An 18,175-nucleotide genomic window follows, 5' to 3' on the forward strand; every position below is an offset into this window, starting at 1 on the left:
ATGCATCAGATACTGTTGTATTTATTCTTACAACAACCCTGTAAAGTAGGTAGTATTGGCCTTTTCCAGATAGAGACTTAGGCAGACAGGAACTAAGTGCTTCACCTGCCTTGCTAAATTCAAACTCTGGTCTTCCTGACCAGTGCAATTATCTGTTGTGACACCTAGCTGTCTAACAGAAATGATGATGAACATCCAACTGCACTGGTTTTTAATAAAAGGATCAATAGAGCTATTGGTAGTTCTTGTACTTTGTTTTAGGAGAGTGAGACTGACATCTTTCACTGAATTGCTGCTTGAGTGAGTGCTTTTTGGTTTAATAGACCAATCTTTCAACAACTTTTTGAGTCTTAAGATATTAAAGATTCAATATTTTTATTTATTTCCTTTGCAACCTTAATAGTCCTTGGTTTTTAGGTGGATAAAAAAAGAAGGGGGGCAGTTGGTGGTTCTATTGTCTAATTCTCAGAACTATACTTGGAAAGTGGAATATTTGTAACAGTAAATACCTGTCAGTCCCTTGCTACAATTCAAAAAACCCTTTATTTGTGCTTTTTTTTTCCTGTGCTACTATCAGTTGTGGAAATAGAGGCAGAGAGAAAGAAAGGAAAAGAATTAGGATTCAGGGGGGCAGTATAATCCAGGATTTGCTACTAACTTGGTGGCTTGACCCTGTGCTTCATCCATCCATCCCCATTCCAAAGTAAGTCTTCACTTAAGACTACCTTGCTGGGTAATACTGTATTCAGAAAATCATAGGCCAGAAATATAGTCATGACTGACATGAATTTTTTTTTTTTGTACCCTTGGGCAAGTCACAAACTGATAATTTGCTTCCTTGGGTTCAATAATCATTTTTTCATATTTACAACCATAATTTCTCCTGTTTTCATCAATTTGGGTGGCCATCACTTTTGGTTATCCTGTAGACCTCTCAAAATTCAACATGTTCAAAATGCTTCATCTTCCCCCTTTTTATCCTACCCCTTCAACTTGTCTGTCCTCAAAACATCTCTATATCTGTTGACAGCACAACCATCCTCCCAGGTTGAAATGTTCAATAACATTGGATCATCCTTTGCTCTTCCTTTCCTCCCTTCCCTTATTTGTTTGTTTGTTTGTTTTTAGGTTTTTGCAAGGTAATCGGGGTTAAGTGGCTTGCCCAAGGCCACACAGCTAGGTAAATTATTAAGTGTCTGAGAGGGATTTGAACCCAAGTATTCCTGACTCCAGAACCAGTGCTTTATCCACTGCACCATCTAGCCGCCCCCCTCCCTTCCCTTATAATCCACTTACCAAAACTAGCTAATTCTACCTCCACATGTTTTTTTAAATTTAAAGCATTGGGATTAAATGACTTGCCCAAGGTCACATGGGTAGGCAATTTTTAAGTGTTTGAGACTGAATTTGAACTTGGGTCCTCCTGACTCCAGGGTCAGTGTCCTATCCACTGCACCACCTAGCTGCCCCTTATCCTCCACATTTCTTATACCTTTTCATTTTTCTACTCATAGCTACTACTTCTTGCCCCTGGACTTCTAAAATAGCCTCCTTCCTGTTTTTCCTGCTTCCAGTCTCAATTCTTTATCTTCCATAGAGCTGCCAAAGTAATCTCTATAAGGCATAGCACTATGTCTCATTCTCTCATGCAAAAACTTCAAATTTTTTTTGTGTGGATAAAATGCAAAGTTCTCAGCATAGCATTCAAGATACTTCACATTCTGATTACTGTGATGGAAAGAACTGGATTTATTGTTAGGGTTTAGTTAAGAGTTCAGATCCTAGCACTTAGTTGTGTGACCTTTGACACTCCATCTCATTGCTCATCTGTAAAATGCAGGGGTTGGATTAGATTATTTCCAAGGCATTTTCTAGCTCTATATCTATGATCTTATTATTCTAGGACAGCTAGGTGGTTTAGTGGATAGATCACAGAGGCCAGAGTTTGAATTCAGCTTCAGACACTTGACACTTACTAGCTGCTTGCCCTTGGGCAAGTCACTTAACCCAGATGGCTCCAGAGGAGAAAGGCTGGTGACTTAGCACAGCCCCTTCTCATTCAAATCCAATTCACCTGCTTGTCATGCATGACATTATCTCCCTGATATGGTCTTCTTCCAGAGCAAAGGACTATTCTTGAACTCTGTGTTCCAGTGAAGCTCAACTATTAACTTCTCTTGAAAATACACACTCCCACAAGTAATTCTTCATTTCACCTTATAATTCTTGTCTTCTAGTTTCCATTCAGATACAATCTCTTAAGCTTTCATTGATTCCTGCCCTAGTTAATGCTTTCATCCTCCATTTTCTTTCTACTATCCTCACTTGTGAATGTACTATATCTTAGTCCATCCAAGCTCACATTATGTGCAGTAACTCTTGCACATAGGAATAAGGATAAGGAATAGTATCAAAGTAGGTTAGCATCTTTTCTGCAACTTAAAGTCTTAAAAGAATCTGCTTAGAATGCTAAGGCTAAGGGACTTGCCCAAGGTATCACATTTAACATTCTATGTCAAAGCAGCATTTGAATCCAGGTCTTCTAAGCTTCCAGTCCAGCTCCCTGTCTTATTTTCTTTGCTTTTCATATAAGTAGGAGCTTAATAATATTATGCCATTGTTATATTACATTTATAATTTATTATATTAAATAATATTAAATATTGAATTATTTTTATCATCTCATGGAAATGATTATAGTGAAACTTAAAAAACTGAAAAATAGGTGAAATTTTATATAAATATGATTAGAACATAAGCTCCTTGTATATAGGAATTATTTTATTCTTTGTATTTCTGTTTCCTGGGCAGACAGAAATTTAACAAATGTTTGTTGATCAACTAGTGAAAGCTTTCTTTTGGTAATTTATTATTTCACTAACTTCACAGGTAGAAAATCTCTTCCAAGGTGAAAACCTGATTCTCTCCTAGTGTAATTTATTTCATTTATTCACCAGTCAAACAAGAATTTACTATAATAGTTCCCATTTAGATAGAATTTTAGCTACAATTTGCCTCCTTTCAGAAAATCTAGGGAATAAATAACCAGTTCCTATTTGTCCTCTCTTCAAGATGATAGTAATTTTTCACCGTTAATGTAGTATTCTTTCATTAATCTGATGTTTTTCTCTTTTCATATTTATATATTGTTCATTTTGGATAATTTCATGTCTTTTCCTCCTTGGTAAAGTTGATGTTATGGGGAAAGGTAAAATTCCACCTGGATCACCTTGTTCTTAGAGGAATTTGTGTGGGTCTTTGAAAATTGGAATTTCCCTGCATTGGGTTGCTTCTGGTTGATGGAGCATTCTTCTTCTTCCCAGGACAACATGTGACCATGTTGTTAGTAACAGAATTCTTCTTAATCACAATGATGTTAATAACCTTAATCTATTGCCAAAAAAAAGAAAAAAAGTGCCATCTTGAGTGGAAATCACTGGCCCCAAACAAGGTTATTAATTTGTTATCTGATATAATCCAATAAACATTTATGTTTCATTTATCATGTTTAAAGCACTGTGCTAAATATTGGGAATACAAAGATAAAGTACAAAACAATACTTGCCCTTAAGGAGCTTAGATTGACAGTTGAATGTACTTCATACTGTTATGAGATTTTCTCCTAGAATGACCAAATATGAATTCTCTTGGTCCCTGTAAAGAATGTTAGGTCATACCAGCCTTAGACAGGAATATTTGAATTCAGATCTAACCTCACACATTTATTAGCTGTGTGACTCTGGACAAGTTACTTAACCATTATTGTCTTAAAAAAATGTTAGTTGTACCTTTGTGCCCAAGAGCTATAAAGTTTATTCTTTAGGGAATTAAGTGGATAGAATGCAGAGATCTTTCCTGACAGGAAAGGGAAAGCAAAAAGCCTTTGTTATTCAAGACATATTGAGTTATTTATAAAGATTTAGTATGGATACAAATATGCTAATGTGGGATTATAGTTGCTTTCTATTATGAATTTGGGGTAAAGTTGAAAGTAACATAGAAATTGGGTGAAGAATAGAAATAAGAGAAAGTTGGAATATGAGGCATATGAGAGGTTAAAGGAATTGGGATTCATCTACCATACAGTATTCCTTCATGGACTTGGAGACAAAGGGAACATTTAACTTTCCTAATATTTGAAAAACTATTATGCCAAGGATGATGACCAGATGTTTTCCATCTTCACTGGAAGCAAAAAGAAATGGTCTGGAACTGTAGAGGGAATTGTGTTACTGTGAATGAACTGCCAAATAGGGACTTTAAATTGCCAAATGGTTTATCAAAGGTAAAAACAAGATTGAAGACTGTCATTAATCTTTGATGCACTAATTTATATTGGGGAAGGGAGGTAAAGTTTAACCCCAAATTACCTATTAACTGAAGGATGATGTGGCTTTATAAATATCCTCAAGGGAAAGTTGGTGCCAAAGTTCTGGGGTTTCCTTACCATTAATTCTATTCTAGAACTTGTTATCCGTAGCATATGGGAGACTTTTCAGAAATAGAGAAAGTCTGGATGGGAACTAGAAAAGAAGAGGGCTTTATAAGAAAAAGAGAATTCTCTGAAGCATTTATGGAAATATAGGTGGGGCACAGTGTTTGGCATACACCAAAGTTATGAGTTACATTGCTATTGTGATGTATTTGTTTTTATTTGAAAACTTCGAAATGAGAATTTAGCTTAGAAAAATTGTTCTCAACTCTATCTCCTATACATACAGATGAGGAAACAGGCCCTGATAAGTTTAAATTACTTACTCATGAACATATGAGTAGTAAGCAGAAACAGGATTTGAATATAGGTTCTTTGACTCTAAATACAGTATTTTCCCTATTACACTACATTTTTTGGAAGGGAGTGCCCACATTTGAGATCATGAATCTATTGGTATACTGAAGTATTTCTTCACTAGAAGATTAGAGTACATAATTCAATATTACATGTTTTATAAATGAGAAAACTGAAGCCAAGAAATAGGAAATGTTTTGCTCAAGGTCACTTGGCTAATAAGGGATAGAGCCAGCAATTACACAGGTCAGACTCCACTGTATTAACAAAAGTGCACAGCTAAACCAATCTTACACTGAATATGATGGAGCCTCATTATAGCAAATGACCCTTTCAAACTGTCACAGGTGGAGAGACAAAATCACCTTGAAAGAAGTTGCATCCATATTTTATCACTCAAATTAATAAATTTTGAATGTTGATGTTATTGCCAAATTGTGCTCTAAGTGCAATAGAAGAAAAACCTGGGGAACTCCTATTACATTTTATTATAAAGCTTGACATAAGGAAAAACTACTTAGCAATGCGAAATATCTAAAAGTGGTAAGAGATACTTCAGGAGATAGTGAGTCCTTTCTATAGTAAAGACCTTCCAACAAGGCCTAGGTTACCACTTGTAGGGTAAGTTATAGAGCAGTGGTGTTAAACTCAAATAGAAACAAGGTCACTAAACTGTATAAGAATCCCTGTAGCTGCATATTGAATTAGAAAGTCACATATTAATATTAGATGCTTTATTGTATTTTTATTTTATTAAATATTTCCTAATTATATTTTACTTTGATTCTGGCTGTAGGAGAGTATTGTGGGGCAGTGTGTTTGACATCTTTTTTTTTTGTGGAAGTTAATATTCAGGGCAGCTAGGTGTTACAGTGGAGAGTATCTAGCTTGAAGTCAGGAAGACATATTCCCAAGTTTAAATCTGGCCTTTGACACTTAGTAGTTGCACGACCCTAGGCAAGTCACTTCATTTTGTTTACCTCAGCTTTCTCATATTTAAAATGAGCTGGAGAAGGAAATGGTAAACCACTCCAGTATCTTTGGCTAAGAAAACCCCAAAGGGTCACAAAAAACGAGATAAGACTGAAAGCACTGAACAACATTATTCAGATAAATATTAGATTAAATGGCTTCTGAAATCTCATTTTGGAAGGTCTGGTTTTGGCAAATGTGATGAACATGGGTATTAAGGACAATATCATTGATGAAAGGAGTAAAATAGAAAGTAATATTTGTATGTCAACACTGTGCTTAAAAACCTTCATTAACATCATCTTCCCTTCCTCAGGTTCTGAAAAATAGGTGGCAACCTTTCTTTATGCTGAGATCTATTCCTGTGTATGTAACTGATCTCTTCTCTTCTCCAGATTTCATCCTCAGTCCTTCCCCTGAATCTTCAGCCTTTATCTCAATGGTGGGGGAATCTTTTTTCTGCTAAAGGCCATTTGGATATTATTATTCACAGGCTATATTTGGTCAAACATTTAATCAATTAATTCACCTCTAAAAAACTCCTAAATTTATTGAATTTTGAATCCCATCTGTAGTTGTCTTGGCAACATTGATCAATACAACCTGCAGGATGAGGTTCCCCTATGCCTGCTATCCAAAAAATGCCCAAATCTCCTCCATCCTAAAAATGTCAAACTCAAACCCCAAAAAACTTCAGTAGACCCAACCACTCCCCCCAAACTATTCTTAAACCTCCTCCCTTCTTGGACAAACTCCCTGAAGAAGCTAACCACACTTGTCTCAACTTCTTCCTTTCTTTTGATCACTGAAATCCATTACAATATGGCTCCTCACCTCAGCAAGCTTGCCAAATCTGAAGGTCTTTTCTCAGTCTTCATTCTTTTTTTTTTCCTTAGGTTTTAGCAAGGCGTTGGGGTTAAGTGGCTTGCCCAAGGCCACACAGCTAGGTAATTATTAAGTGTCTGAGGCCAGATTTGAACTCAGGTATTCCTGACTCCAGGGCCGGTGCTCTATCCACCTAGCCACCCCACTTAGTCTTCATTCTTGCTGCATTTGACCCTTGATAATCTTCTATTCTTATATATTCTCTCATCTCTGGATTTATGTTTCACTCTTGGTCATTTCCTACCTGTTCAAATGCCTGTTCTCGCTCATCAACCATATCATACCCTTAACTGTTCTCCAAGATTCTATCTCAGGCCCTCGTCTCTTCCCTTAACTCCCGCCCCCCATTGCCTCATCAGTGCCCATGGGTTTAACTATAACATGTACTACACAGAAGATAGATATTTAGTCCATTTCAACTGTGAACTTACGTTCCATTTTTTTTTTTCTCTAATGGACATTTCAAACTGGATATCCTGGAAATCTTGACCTCAGGATGTTCAAAACTAAACTTATCTTTCCCCACAAACCTCTTCTCTTTCAAATATCCTTATTTCTGTTGAAGGCACCATCAACCTTTCAATCTCCCAGGTTCATAACTGGTATTTTTCACTCCCTTAGTTGATTGCCAAATATTGGTATTTCTACTTCCACAACATTTGACACCCAGACCTTTCTCTCCACTTTCACAATTACCACTTAAATTCAGGCTCTCATCATTTCTAACCTGGAGTATTTTAAATCTTACTTCTCCACACAGCTGCCAAAGTAATTTTCCTAACGTCAGATTTGACCCTATTCAGTCAACTTTAGTGGCTTTCCATTGTCTCCAGGATAAAGTATAAACTCTAGCTTTTTAAGGTCCTTGACCTTCCAAGCTCTTCAGACATTATGCTTTCCTCTCCCCCCCTTTCCACACTGTCTCATTCAGAACATTTAATCTCAGGACACTCCATTGCTCAGTACCATGCCTTTGCACTGGCTGTACTACATTCCTGAAATTCTCTCTTTTTTTAAGTCAAAGCATCATCTTCTGTATGAAGCCTTTCTTGATCCCATAAATGTACTGTCTCACTCAAATTACCTCATATTTGACTATTTGTCATAAATTTCTATTCACTTCAGTTATTTTTTATGTAGTTACATATTTGTCTAACCCCATAAGAATATCAAATGTTTATAATGATTATTTCATTGTAAGGATTAGCAAAATGACTAGCACAGTGTTTGGCATATAAGTAGGCTTTTAATAAAATAAAATGCTTATTGATTCAGTAACTATTACTTAATGAATAAAGTTAGTATTTCTTTGTTTGTGTTAAGATATATTGCTGCTTCCTTCTATAGCAATCATTGGCATTTAATGGACTTGCTAGAAGAAATAGGCCTCATGTTCAACCCAGAGCTGCAATCTAGGTTGACACTTTAGATAGATTTTAGGGAGTCTCTTAGGCCAACTCAGTGTGATACAGTAGGAGCTGAGGAGGTAGTGGAGCCTAGAGATTCAATCCATATTTCCCATCCTTCCCATATATTAGGCTTGTGTTAGGCAAATAGGAAGGAAGACAAAAACTAAAAGGTCCCTTCCCTCTCTGAATGGTTATATTCTTCTGGGGATGCAATTTGGGGGCTTTCAGCCAATTTGACAATAGATTATAAACAGTCTGGTCATATATCTATCTATCTATATCTATATCTATATAGATATTATATATTAATTTATATATATATATAAATGTAAATAAATCAGATGACACTACCTATTGCTCTCCTTACCTTTGTGCAGGTTTTCCTTCAGGCCTAGAAATATCCTCTCTCCTTACCTTTGCCCTTTAAAATTCTTTGTTTCCTTCAATTTTAAATTTAAAAGGCTACCAGGTTATATATGAGATCCTTCCTGTAGCCTCCTTCTGTTTGGCATTTCAGATCCTTTGCAACTGGCTCCCAATTTACCTTTGCAGCTTTATTACACATTTCTGCCCCTGACTCCCTTTAACACACTGTGTTCCAATTGAAATGATGTTTCTAGTACTGGACATTCAATTTTCAACCCTCCCTTATTCTCCCCCCCCCCCCATCAGAGTGTACTCCTTTTTTTTCCAAATCACTAGTTTCCTTTCAGGTTCAGATCCAGCAGCAACTTCTATAGTAGAGGAAGCCTTTCTTGAATTTCTACTACCCCATAATGCTAGTCACTGAGTATGCATTTTATATGTGTGTATATATATATATACTTAATATTTATACTGTAAATTTCTAGAGGGAAAGTACTATTTCACTTCCCTTTGCTTGGCAGGCTCTTAATATTTGTTATATAAGTGCTTATTCTTTTTTCCTCTTCTTTTCTGTGTAACCCTCTGGCAAGTCACTTAACAGGTCTGCCCCCAGTCATTCCATCAGTAAACTGGAGATGAAAATAATAGCATCTGCCTCACAGGACTGTTGGAAGCAAATGATATATGAAAGTTTGTATGCATATATATATACATATATATATATTTATACACACATACCCATATGATAAACATTCATATATGTGCATATGTTAAATGAAGTGCTTTGCAAACCTTAAAGTTACATATATTACTTTAAGGTTTGTAAAGCATTTCAGACAGGGAAACTATTAATGCAATAGTAACTACTGCTATTAATATAAATAATATATACTACATCAATACTATATATTACTATATGTTTAAGCTACTATTAATAGTAACTACTTTTATATATATATATATATATATATATGTACTTTACTACTTGCAGGTAGTGTATATTATATACAGTATGATAGTGTATCTTACTAGCTCCTATTTGTACTACTATTAATAGTTTCCCTGTATGGGATATCATTTTCCCTGTATGGGCTCTAATGTTATATGTAACACCTGTCCTATACCTCTTCTATGCTACCACCCCGGGCAATTCCGTGATTTTTCGGGTGGGTCTTCCTGCCTCAAGTTGCCCCCACTCCAGTGCCAGCTCCACTCAGCTGGGCAGCGCCCCGTCACCATCGGCATCCCTGCCGCAGCTCTGCTGTGGGCGGTCTGGGCACCCTCGTGGGGCGGCGGTGACCGCGGACAGGCCGCTGCCCTCCGGCAGGGCGCGGGACACTCGGCACGCCCGGGCGGGGGTGGCGGCGGGGCGCCCCGTCCGCGGGCCCGGGAGGCGCCAGCGGTGGAGCGCGGGCGCCCCCAGGCGGGGCTTGCTGGGAATCGCGTGGGGCCGCGGGCCCGGGGAGCCCCGGTCCCACACCCTTTGGGGCGTCCCCCGGAGCCGGCGGGAGGGGCCCGCGGGGGGCTGCCCTGGGGGGCCGGAGCCGGTCCTCCGGGCCGGGGGGGGGGGGGCGTGTGTGGGGCCGCGAGCCCGCCCGGGGCCTCCGGGGACGTGACGTCACGGCTTCCCCGGGGTGGGGGGCGCGCGGGGTGGGGGCGGGGCGGGCGCACCTGCGCTCTGCGGCGCAACGGCCCTGCCGCCCCGGCCCCGACACGTGGCTCGGAGATGGCATCCGGCCCGGCGCGCCCCGCGCCCCGCGCCCCGGTATTTTTAACTCGGCTCTCCAGAGGAAGTGGCTCTTGCGGGGGAGCTTCAAAGGACGCCCTACTTGTCCCTGCGCCGCCGCAACGACGTCACGGAAATGGGGCCAGGCCCCGGGCCCCCGCCCCTCCCCCGCCCCACACCTGGGCGGAAGCGGTGACCGCAGCCTCCACTTCCTGCCCCACTTGGGCTCCGGCGCCCGCGCCTGCCCCGTGGGTTAATTTAAACTCCCACACGCGGCGGTGCCCGGAGGCAGCCCGAGCTGGTGTGGGGGAGGGGCGGGGGCACGGGGCACGGGGCACGGGGCACGGGGCAGGACGGGCTTCAGAAGACTCCGGACCAGCCCGGCAGCGTTAGAAAGGAGGGTGTCTCCTGGTGCAGGTGGGCTGCCGAGAGCTTCGCCTTGCCACGGGAGCTTCTAATCGGCGTTCAGATCCTCGCCCGCCTAACTGACTTGGGGCGAATCACTGAGATTCTTCAGGGAGTAGAAAGTGTCTGCTCTGCCTTACAGCCTTGTTTTTGGAAAGTGCATCAAATACCTTAAGTAAATGGGAGCCATAATGGTGTTTGTTTAATGACTGGCCCATGGTGATTATCAATACATACTACTCTTGACTTTTAATTTCCCAATATTCCCATTGCAAAGGATTCAGTTTTAATGTTATTTTCATTTTGGGTCTTGGTAGTGATTCAATTCTTACCGATTAGCAATAATTAGGGATACTAAGGGGCTTGTTCATGATCTGGTATCAGAGGCAGGGTTTGAACCAGATCTTGATTAGACTATCTCTACTATGCAATATTACCACTGGAATCTCTCTCAACCCTCTTCATTTGTTTCAATTCAACAAACACCGATTAATCCTCTATTACCACATATAAACAGTAGTTCTTGCCCTCAAGGAATTTTCATTCTGTTGAGGGGTTACAAAATATAGAGTTCACAGACTTTACTATTTTGATGTCTTTGTTACCTCATTAAAACAGGTTCTCTACATAGAGGGTCCAACCAATGAACTGGGGGAGGGGCAGGGTTGTCTCCCGCTCAACCTTTTGACCTCACTTGATTAAAGCATTTGGATTATCTCTTGGCTATCTTTCCACCTCATCTCCTTTTCCCGGGATACAGCTCTAATGATATCCTTCATGCAGCCTTTCCTATGCAATTTTCCACCGGTAATATATTGTAATTACTCATGTCCACTATGTGCCTCCAGGTGCACTTTGAGTGACCTGAACCTTATTTCTTTAGAGACTGTGATATTACATGACTCCCTGCCATGTATCATGAGTAAAAGAATATTGATGTTTAAAGATGTTGCCTTTTTTTTTCAGAGAGAAGCTTACATCATTAAAAATATTGCACAGTTTTCCGAAGGCAATATAGCTCATTCCCCTTCTATTGGATTCTAGACCCAATTCATTATACATCTACAATGTCTGTCTAAGTTATATGTACTTATAGATCGGCTTTATGGTCCATCTAACCACATATTATAGAATGGGCAAAAATCATTCTTCATGTGCTTGGTTTTATTGTGGAGATGAATTCTTTTGAATGACTACAGATTTCAGGAAGAGAACTAATAATTGGAGGTGGGGAAATAGCAGGAAAAGGCTTCATGTAAAGAAGGCACTTGACCTGTTTGTGGTGGCGAAGAATTGGAAATCAAGTAAATGTCCTTCAAATGGGGAATGGTTTAGCAAACTGTGGTATATGTGTATGTCATGGAAAACTTGTTCTATTAGAAACTAGGAGGGATGGGAATTCAGGGAAGCCTGGAAGGATTTGCATGAACTGATGCTGAGTGAGATGAGCAGAACTAAAAAAAACACTGTACACCCTAACAGCAACATGAGGGTGATGATCAACCTTGATGGTCTTGCTCACTCCATCAATGCAACAACCAGGGACAGTTTTGGGCTGTCTGAAATGGAGAATACTATCTGTATCCAGATAAAGAGCCATGGAGTTTGAACAAATTTCAAGGACTATTCCCTTTAATTTAGAAAAAAAAAAACTAGATATCTTATTGTCTGATCTTGTTATCTCTTATACTTTTTGTTTCTTCCTTAATGATGTGATTTCTCTCTCATCACATTCGGTTTGGATCAATGTACAGCATGGAAACAAAATAAAGACTGACAGATTGCTTTCTGTAGGGGGGCTGGGGGGAGGGAAGTAAGATTGGGAGAAAAATTGTAAAACTTAAAACAAATATTTTTTTTAAAAAAAGAAGGCACTTGAACTGATTCTTGAAGAAGTAGGGATTGTAAAGTGCAGAGAAGTGAGGAGGGGGTAAATTGCAGGCATTTGACCAACCTGTGCAAAATCCTGGAGACCACATTTGGAATGAAGAGTTCAGGGAACTCAGTAGACCAGTTTGACTGGAATGCAGAGTTGTGGAAAGAGGAGTAACATTGAAATAAGTCTTGAAAGGTAAATGAGAGGTTAGTTTGTGAGAGGGCTTTAAATGCCAAATAGAATAATTTGTATTTTTCCCAGAGCAGAAATTCTTAACTTTTGTGTGTTTGTGCATGCCATGAACCTTTTTTTGCAGTCTGGTGAAGCCCAAGGATGCCCTCTCAGAATAATTTTTTAAAATAATAGTAAGAAATGCTAAATTTCATTTAGTGGTCAGTGAAAATTAAAATGTACTTCATTTCCATTCAAGCTAACAGATGCCCTGAAGTCTATTCATAAACTCCGAGTGAAGAACTCATGTCTTAGAAGCAACATGGAGCTACTGACAATTTTAGAATAGGTAAATGACATGATCAAACTTGTCTTAATTTGGCAGGTAAATGGAGGATGGCTTGGCTCAGGGAAATACTGGAAGCAAGGGGACCAATTATAAGGCTATTTGGTATTATTGAGAGGTAGTGAGGGACCTGAACTAGTGTAGTTGCTATGTGAGTGGAGAGAACCAGATGGATTTAAAAGTTGTTATGGAAGTGAGGCAAAATTTAGCAGCCATTTGGATAGAGTTGGGAGAGGAAAAAGGAAAAGTTGATTCCCTACTCCCAGGCCAGCTCTCAACACCTACTTTTGCCTGACTTCTGACCATTACCATTTCACTCCTTTATTCAATAAACTTCAGTGGCTCCCTCTTGCCCTTAGGATAAAAAGTTTGGCATTTAAAGCCCCTTGCAACTTAGCTTCAGCCATATTATATTTCTTTCTGTATGATGCATTGCTTCCCTTTCCTCACTCGGTAGGTCAGCCAAACCAGCCTATTCTCTGTTCCTTAAATGTAGGCTCCATCTCACATCTCCATTCCTTTGTCCACTTACTTGGATTATACTTTTCCTATCCCTGTCTCATAGAATCCCCCACTAACTTCAGGATACATCTCAAGACCCTTCTAAGTAGGAAGCCTATTGTGATTCCCACAACTCCGAGTGCCCTCTCTCCCTAATTACTTTGTATTTAATCACATTGTATTAAATTTATCCTACACATACTTATATATGTTCATGTCTCCCCAATATGTAAGCTCCTTGAGGTCAGGGGATCCTTCATTTTTATATTCATGTACCATGAAAAAATACCTGGTACATAGAATGTTTTTAATAAACAAATGTTATTAAATGGTCCACATGTTCATATTAATTAATTTATTAAATGGTTCACATATACAGATTAATATTTATAAACTAGTTATTTTCAACAGCCCTATGAGGTAGCTAGTACAAATTTTACTATTCCTATTTTGCAAATGAAAAAACTAAGACTATTTAGTTAAATAATCTGGCCACATCACTTGACTGAGTGAATGTCAGAACCATGATTCAAATCTACATTTATCTTCATTTCATTTTTAATACCATACTACTAAAGATGTTTGCTAATAAGGGCTTTAATATTCAGGGAGTAATTGTATTTTAATAAAGGACCAAGAGAAACTGAAAGACCTTCAAGATTCATAGGAATAAAGCTATAATGTTGGAATAAGTGATAGGTTTGATAAATGGGGCAAGGGATTTTTTCCAGGGTCTCTGAGATCATACCATGTTTGTCTTCACTTACTCATAAGACTAATTATACCTCTTTAGTGAAAGTAACCTCACTAGATTATAGTTCTTTTTCAGATACTATTGAACTAATTTAAAAACTGTGCAGTAACTTGAACCATGAGCAAGCACTGTGGAGATCACTTAAAACTGAATTGAGCAAGGCTTCAAACATCCTGTCTTCAGATTTCGAGAGGTCATTTAGGGTGTTCCCCAAATTTTCCTTTTTGGGTGGACTGTAGCTAAATCATTTTGCTAAGACAGAGTATCCCCTTCCATCATGTGCTTTTTAACCCTCTCCCTATCAGGATACTCTCGACCAGGCTTCACTCTTCTTGAATTAGTTTAAGCCTATTTCCAAAGGGAATTACACAGTGGCTCTTTGGGGGAGCCATTTCTCCCCTCTGATGATTAAGAATATGTTATCTTCTTAGCCTTTTCTCCAGATAAAATAATAATCCTGAATTCCTTACCTCTAAGCAATGTTCTCTGCTTAGAGGGATTTTGCTCCAAGTTTAGAAGCCCACAGCCCTTTGTCTTGCCCTTTTGATTTCCCTTTAATTACTTAGCTCTCATTAGGGCTTGGATCTGAGAGAAGAGAAGATCTTTTGGCTCTAAACAGTTTTTAGTAGGTCCTAGCAGTGCCCTCTCCTTCTTTCCTCCACTCCCCTTGTTGATTGACTTAATTTTACTCTGAGAAAAGTTATTCCTTGTCTCAAACCTTTTCTCTATGGCAAGGTTTGTTCAAACACAGATTTCTGAAGAGACAGTGCTGACCCTTCCCTCAGGATAGCTTTTGACTTGGCTTGATGAATCATATAGAAATATTTAAACTTAGATGCAGAAGGTTGAAGGAAGGAGAATTATTCTCTATGTGTATATGGTGGTGTGTCATTCTTGGAATACCATATAAATCAGGGTCTTAGCACCTCTCAAAAATGCCTAGTGGACCTTGGGGAAATTAAAATGCCAAAAAATCAATCCATAGGGATTGATATAGACACCATAGGTTCTATACTGAAGACTGCCTGAATATCCCAGGCCTAGCCCAACAGCTAGGGTCAGCATTATATGCTAGACATTGTGCAAAGTGTTGGGGATAAATAAAAGAGGCAAAAAAATAGTCTTTATCTTTAAGTTGTTTACAGTCTACTGGTTTGTCTTTTATTCCTTTGCATCTTCTTGTTCAAACCCATTCTTCTAATATTTCTTCCCATCCTTGCCAGATAGTTTTCATATGAGAGAAGAAATGATGAAGAGTTGGAAATAAGGGGCCATCTTCTTTAATTCTCCAGATGAAATAATAATCCTAAATTCCTTACCTCTAATACCCACTCCCTTTATCCCTCTCCATTCTCCAGTCATGAACCCACCCAGGACTAGTAATCCCTCCTGCTTTTAGATGTTTCCCCAATTTCCATCTTAAGAAATCTTCTCTAGCTCACATCTTATTCCTGCAGAATCCTGTTTATAGCACAAGCTATGCAGTAGAAAGACTTGGAATCTGGAGGATGGAGTTTAATTATAACTGCCACTTTTTAATTAAGTGATATTGAGTGAATCACTTACTTTCTGAGCTTCATAGGATATAGATTTAAAACTCCATGAAAACTTAGATTTCTTGTTCCATCTCCTCATTATTCTGGTGAGATTTTGACTTAGTAGGGGTGAAGGCATTGTCCAAGGTTATACAAATAGTGGCATAGCCAGGATTTAAACCCAGGATTTAAATTTGGTATCAATCTAGTTTTCTTTCCACTACACTTTATTGTTTTAAGTTTCTTTATTGATTAAAATGGTACAATATTTATAATACTGATTTACAGCCTTGTTCTAGCATGTGAGAATTTATATTTCAACATAGGTAGTTGGGAATGTAATTTCTTTCACTAAATGGTAAAAATCTCAAGCAGGTTTGTGGGGGAGATATTTTTGGAGTGTGGCTTTCTTGGCTCCTTGGCCAATTTTATCTGTGTTTGAGATCAGCCCTATTGTGATATGAGATATCTTTTTCAGGCTGCCTTCTTTCAAAGTGAAACTTGCTCAGTAGTTTCCATCAGCAACCTTTCTACCTTGACTACCATGAGTCATCTCCTCTCACTATTACAGGCATTGAGAAATGGTGGCTTATGAATTCTAGTGATAGGGACCTTTAACTTTTACAAAGAAAGCAGCTATTTGGAAAGGAATGATTTGGTTGCGAGGAGAGAAAGCTGACAGTAACTAAGAGAAGGTGACTAAACTTTTTGTTTAGTGGAGGTTTTGCCCCATGGAACAAACACAGGGATGGACCTGTGGAATTTTATATTATGAAGTGTGTGCTGAATGTCCCCAGAAGTTATCATCTTAACTGAGTATATATTCCACGTGGGGGTTAACCCTAGGTGCCCCTGCATTTAGTCTCTTTAGGGCTATCACATAGAAAATAGAGAACTGAGCATCTACATTTTCATGAAGAATGAGATAAGAGGAAATAGGATTTAATTCTAAGCATTGGCACACTTGGAGGTTAGGTAAAGTTTTCAAGAAGTAAATGATAGAATCCTCCTTCCCTGGGGACATTGATGAAAAGATTGATTTTATTTGGTTTAAATATAGAGAAGCAGGGGGACAGATAAAGTAACCATTATGGTTCCTTCCAGATGGAGTTCCTTGGACTCTATGAAAAGATCATAGGTTTGTAGAATTATGAATCTAGAGTTGAAAGGGACCTTAGAAATTAGTTTGTCCAATTCTCTCATTTAAAAGTGAGGAACCTGAAACCCAGAAAGGTTAAGAGATTTACCCAATATCACACTGGTACAAAGTGACAGAACTGGGATTTGAACTCAAGTCCTTTGACAACAAGTTCAAAACTTTTGATTGTACCACAGTAAGATGCTCCAATATTGGTTTGGATTAGGGGCTCTTAACCTGGAGTCAGTGAACTGAAAAAAAAAAACCCAACTTCTTTTTTATAAACACAATTTACTAAAATTATTTTCCCTTGTAATTATATATGTTTTATTTGTTTAAAAACATTTTGAGAAAGGACTATAGACTTCACTAGACTGTCAAAAGTCCCTGACACAAAAATAATTCCTGAGGTAAAGGAAGGACTTGCTTCAGGAACACCTTTTGGAAAGAATGAGGACCTTGAGGCTTGAAAGCAAGGGAATTGTTGCAGCTAAGTCAGAGGGGTATCATCATCTTTCTCTCATTTCTTCGATGCTATCAGTCTTTGAAGGAGTGACTTTACTTTCCCTTCCTACATTCTCATTGTTGAGCTTACATTCAATAGAATTTATGCTACTCTCGAGTAGCATAAAGAAATATTTACTTTCATAATGTCTCAAATGAGCATAGTGCCTTGTATGTAATAGGTGCTTCTTAAATGTTGGTTGTTTATGGGAATGCTGAAGATTTGAGCCTCAGGTTTCTTTTGTGTATCCTTGAGTGTATGACTGATTTTGAGGTCATTCAAACCTTTGTCAAAAAATCAAATAAATATTTGCTGAGGCTCATAATATATACCCATCACTGTAATAGATACTAGGAGTCTGAGAGGATATATATATATACATATATATATATACATATATATGTATATATGTGTGTGTGTGTGTGTGTGTGTGTGTGTGTGTGTATCCTAAGAATAGTGGTCTAGCCTCAGTGTATCTGAAGCTGGATTTGAACTTAGTTCTTAATTCTAGACCCAGGGCTCTATTCACTGTACTATTTAGTTGCCTCTGTTCTTAGGAACAAGTAGTATTGTTTGTATCCTAGAGCAAAATTCTATTTATCATCCTGTAGTCTAAAAGATTGTGTGCCATTTTTATAGACCACCCAACAGATGGTGTATTTGAAGGGAAAAGGCAGGGAAATGGTGCCAGAGGGCAGTGGTCAGGTATGAATGCTTTTTTATTTAGTTTTATAGGTGAAACTTACTCTGGAGCTCGTGTCTGTCACCTTTCTCCTTTTGCTCTCCATGATGTGGCT

This window comes from Macrotis lagotis, chromosome 4 (assembly GCF_037893015.1).
Source record: "Macrotis lagotis isolate mMagLag1 chromosome 4, bilby.v1.9.chrom.fasta, whole genome shotgun sequence".
Taxonomy (NCBI): domain Eukaryota; kingdom Metazoa; phylum Chordata; class Mammalia; order Peramelemorphia; family Peramelidae; genus Macrotis; species Macrotis lagotis.